Source organism: Pundamilia nyererei, unplaced genomic scaffold (genome assembly GCF_000239375.1).
Source record: "Pundamilia nyererei isolate P.nyererei 1_Seehausen unplaced genomic scaffold, PunNye1.0 scaffold00469, whole genome shotgun sequence".
In the NCBI taxonomy this organism is placed as follows: domain Eukaryota; kingdom Metazoa; phylum Chordata; class Actinopteri; order Cichliformes; family Cichlidae; genus Pundamilia; species Pundamilia nyererei.
This window is the reverse complement of record NW_005187870.1, coordinates 215190-220753: the sequence shown is the minus strand read 5'-3', so window position 1 is coordinate 220753 and position 5564 is coordinate 215190.

Genomic DNA, 5564 nt, shown 5'->3' with positions numbered 1-5564 from the left:
GTGTCTGCGTATGAAGCCAAAACAAGCAAGTTATATAAGAAACCAGTGGAACAGAGCGACATGGCCCAATGACACAACTTTTCAAAGTTCATCTGTTCTGTGGTGCTTCTTTATTCAGACTGACATCAAAGGTTGAATGTATTATAAATTTAATAATTCTAGTATGATCTAACTTTACGTTGAGATTCTTTAGTAAGTTCAGGTCACCCTCCCAACCCCCCAAAAATAAAAGTTTTCAGTTTTTCTTTAAAGTACTTGAGTTTGTTCAGTTAAAAGTGCTACATCATCTCCTTCATTTCTGCCAAAAAAATAAGTAAATCTCAGATCCATGCGTTTTCAAGCCTACAATAAAGGGACAAATACAACCAAAATTGTCCAAATATCTGCATGTTTCCAACTGTAAAAACAGCTAAATTCTTTCTACTGGATCTGGATTAGCAGACCAGACAAGTCATTGCTCCTTAAATCTATTCTGGCTTCCTCTCCAGGACACAAATTTGTACCTCAATCCTGCCCCATGGTCTTCAGGAGACATCTCAAGGTCTTCAGGCACCTTCAGAGGGCTAAATGGTGCAAATAAAACAGCCAGGTAAAAACTGGATCACGGATAATGGTAGAAAAAAAGAAACACCTAATTTAAATGTTTTCCAGTTGTTACAAAATGCAAACCTAGGCTTGAGGTAAGCTCAGCTTTTAAGTGTGACACACTGCACGAGAGCAGCTTCTGTTTATCCTCAATGAAGCCCCGCTTGGAGTATTTCAAGTGACCCCGTCTAAAAATAACCGAGTCACACTACATTCCATCCGGCAGCCATCAGGAGTACAGAGGGATGGGGTTGGGTTAGGTTGGGCTGGTTTGGGTGCAGTTGGGTGGGGTGGGGGGCAACAACAACAGCCTGTATCAACAACACCGATCCAACAACAACTGTCTCCTAAACACACCTGCTCATGTTTCAGTGACATGCATTGGACAAACAGATGAGAAGAAACACAACGTTGTCTGCGTGTTGATCGATGCTGTCAAAACTTTTAGCTCAAGGGAAAGTTTGACGCTTGTCATGCCCTTTTCCTTCCAGCATTGTGTGGGCCTCGACCCCAATTCGCTGTCACTTATGGACAAACAGTTTCCACCCTTTTGTATTTGTCTGGGTGTTTAACCCAAGAGGCAAAATCCAGGAGTCAAAAGAAGTTCATGTAAAGACCACTTCAGGACGGCTCCGAAGACGAGACGTTACTGTAGCAACGTGTTTATGGTGTAGTACAAAAAAATAATTTTGACCGATTTATTATAGCTTTGACTGATGAGGTGTAGCTGTCAGCCAGCTTCACCTGAACTGGACTTCTTAGCCGTGTTTGTGCTATTTGTACCTTTTGGAGTATTTTTATGGAATTATCATAAAAATAATATGCTTACTTTGTAGTATAGACAAAAACAGAGAGATGCCAACAGGTAAAGGTTATCCAGATACTTTTAAGACGAAAAGCAACAAAGTCTGGATGTAATCACTGTTATTCTTTATATATGACTTAATCACATCACTTGACTGTGATGAAACACTCATAGCTGGTTTATTGTGCTGTTTTTACTCCAGCGGACCCCAGGTCCAATCAGAGCGGGCACTCTGAAACACACCCACTCCACCCCAAGTGATCTGATTGGTTCAAGTGCTTCCAGTCAGTCTGAATCTGTTCCGGTGGTGTGGAAACAGCTGAGTCACTCACACACACACACATGCACAGTAAGTAATTAGGCACACATTGCACTCAGGTTTCACAACTCTTAAGAAACTTTGCAGTTGTTGTGGGAACACAGAGTAGCTCAGCACTGAGTCTTTCCTCGAAGCCAGTGCCACAAACACAAATTGTATGAGTCGCATGACGTTTGTCTACATGTGTAAGCACCCTCATTTAAACACACAAATGGCCCTGACATGATGCTTGACCAACAGTTCTTTCACTTTCCCAATAACAGTTTTATTGCATTTGGCATTTGTTTACATCCTGTAACTCTTGACTCCACAAATCCACAAAGCTGGAATAATTTATAACACCTGTGTATGTGCTGGGCTTTTTTGATCACTGGATAGTTCTCATATTTATATAATGATAAACCTGAGAAACAATCACAGTTATCTCTCTGTTTTGGTGCTGTGTGGCTCAGCCTGACTTGTGTTATTGAGCTTCCAGGTGCAGCAGGAAGCAGGTTTTACCAAATAAGCTATTACACCCACTAAGCACCAAACAGCAGACGGGCACACGTAAATGTCAGCTGTTAAAGTAAACAGCAACAACAGCTTTAACTCTTCTGGGAAGGCTTTCCACAAGGTTTAGGGGTGTTTATGGGAGTTTTTCTTCCACAAGCACATTTGTGAGGTCAGATACTGATGTTCAACCTGCCCTTCTCACAGTCTCTGCTCTAATTCATCTAAAGGCATTCTATCAGGTTGAGGTCAGGACCCTGTGGAGGCCAGTTACGGTTTCCCACACCAAACTCGCTCATCCATGTCTTTTTTGACATGTTGGAACAGGAAGAGGCCATCGCCAAATTGTCCAAATTGTCTTGGTATGCTGAAGAGTTTCTTCCACTGGAAATAAGGGGGCAAGTCCAACTCCTGAAGAACCACCCGACAACACTCTCCTGGTAACCTCCAACCCCAGATTCATCCTTTACATTGCCAGAAGGAGAAGCATGAATTGTGACTCCAGAAAGCACATCTGCACTGCTCTAGAGCCCAGTGGTGGCATGCTTTATATCACTGCATCTGACGCCTTGCATTGCGCTCAGTAATGTAAGGTTTGGATGCAGAAGCTCGGCCCTGGAAAAGCATCCCATGAAGATCTCTATGCACTGTTCTCGAGCTAATCTGAAGGCTGTTTGAAGTCTGGAGGTCTGTAGCAACTGAATTTGCAGAAAGGTGACAAACTCTGTGCACTATGTACCTCAGCATTCACTGACCCTGTTCAGTGATTTTACGTGGTGTACCACTTCATAGCTGAGTTGCTGTTGTTCGTAATTGCTTCCGCTTATATAATGCCAATAACTTTTAGCAGAGAGGAAATTTCGCAACTGGACTTGTTTTGCAGGTATCATGGTTCCACTCTGGAATCCACTGAGCTCCTGAGAGCAACCATTCTTTCACAAATGTTTTTAGAAGCAGTCTGCTTGCCTGCTTGATTTTTATATACCTGTGGCCATGGAAGTGATTGGAACATTTGAATTCAATGATTTGAATTTGTGAGTGAATACTTTTGGCATGTATGTGTATGTTCCTCAGTAGTTAGTGGAGACCACACGAGAGTGAAAAGGAAACTAACATTCACCATTTACACAACATGACTCAAAATAAATGCCAACTGTTACTTACATTACTTGCAACATTGTTTTTTCAGTTATCAACACCCCTCCCATGCCCCCCTGCACAAACACACACACGTAGATATATGTGGCTGGCTCACACTCCTCAGCTGTCAGCTCACATTGTGGGTCAGCACCTAATCTCCTGCAAGCCTTTGCCTGAGACGTGCTCTGTGCCTGATGTACAATTACCCACAAGACAGCTCTGACAGGCAACAGCAGGTGGCAACAACACAATCCCATCCTGCCAGCCAAATGCCACAGAGACAGATAGAGGAAGAGTACAAGACAGACTGTGGAAGTGTGGATATGCAAATAAGGGCAAAAGAAATCTGAAACAATCCAAGCTCCCAACATAAATAGATAACTTTACTGCAAAAATTTAGTGCGAGACCTAAGCTCCACACTACAGCCAAAAATAAAACCACCATATCAGTGCTAAAATCTGCAGTTCCTCTAACGGCCACTTGAGGCTGTCCCAAAGTACATCAATCCCCACAAGACTGTTGAAATTACTCATTTCACTGCAGAAACAAACATGTTTAAAGTTTGATTAAAAAAAAAAAACATTTAAAAAACTCTTTAAGTATTTTATGCCCTCAATTCAACTGCACAGTGGAAAATATTTTTATAATTCTACTTTTTTGGATTTGTTTAAAAAGCTGGCATCTTGAAATGAAAGCTGTGGTGACTTTGATGCACATGTCTGGAGTCTGGGAACTAGCTAGTTGAAGAAGTTGGTAATCCAATTATTTATTAGTCTGATACTTAACACAAATTAGCAGCTATCTTCATGATCTACAATCTCATTCAAATATGGCCACTTAGCTCTAATAAATTCAAGTCCACAAACCAAAAGGTGACTTTGATGTAACTGTTGTACAGTTGGTACAGTTTTGTTCAGGCATTTACTCACATTCATTATGAGGCAGTTGAAACTTGGACACAGCTGCATGTTCGAAAATGATCCCAAAAAAACATCACAACTGGTTTTGAAATGGATAAAGTAGGCTAACATTAAGCTTGTGGAGTAGTCTTCCCAAAGTCCCGACCTCAAGCCTACTGCACATTTGTGCTATGTAACCAACCAGATTAAATGAATTCTACCAATTCTGCCAAGAGTCACTTGAATGAGTGATGAAACATTTCTCCCATGTCCAGATGAACAGAATTAACTTTTTGGCAAATATTAGTGGGCATGTATTTATACTTTGACCCTGTGTGGACTAGGGAAAATCCCCCAAAATGCAAAATCGTACATCCAATTCTTGTTTTTTAAAGCCGTTAAAGAGGTACGCTGTGCAATCATTCCACCCAGGAATTAGAACAGTTTCAGAAATCATTAAAAGCCCAAAATTAACATGAAGTCCATGCACATGAGTGTAACGTCTTGATGCATTCTCAATCATCTTTCGCCATCTTACAGTGCAGTGATTGTAGCCACTCCCCAACTCTCTGTGAATGGGACTCATAGTCTTTGTCAATCGTCATGATTATGCATATCAGGGATCAGAACTGACCTCCCAGCCCATTGTTCCTTCATTGGGCTGGTTTCAGTCATTATGCAAATGTTCTGTTTATAAGATTGAAACCTGCAGTCAGCTGAGACTGAAGAAGTCACTTGAATGAGTGACGAAACGTTTCTCCCACAAAACGCTACGTCCAGATGAACAGAATCAACTTTTGGACACATGAGTGTAACTTCAAGCTACAGCTGTACTTCTCACACTATTAACATTTTTCAACCAAAAGTTGTTGTCATCAGCTCCACTGACTCAAACACTGAATACATAGAAGATAGAAACTGGGTGAAAAAAGTCCAAATGAAGATTACAAGTGGACCTTTATTTATTAATCAGTTTGGTTTTACTTGGATGAAAAATCTTCAACTGGGTGAACTATAACTGAAATGAAACAATTATTATGTCCATGATATTAAAATGCATGTTGTGAGGTGTCTGTCATTTTAAGTACAGTGTAAATTGCCCCTGACCTGGACTCACCCAACTATCTGTTATATAACTCAGATGTGTTGCATCCAGCCTGGCGCCCACAAATCCCTGTCACCTCCGCTGAATCCCATGGAACCTTTAGAGCCGGCATCGAGTAACGGACGACCTCCGCCCCTTGCACCACTAACACCATTTGAAATGAGCGTGTAAAACAGCTCACCAATGTGACTCCCCCTTCAACGCCTTCACCACTTGGT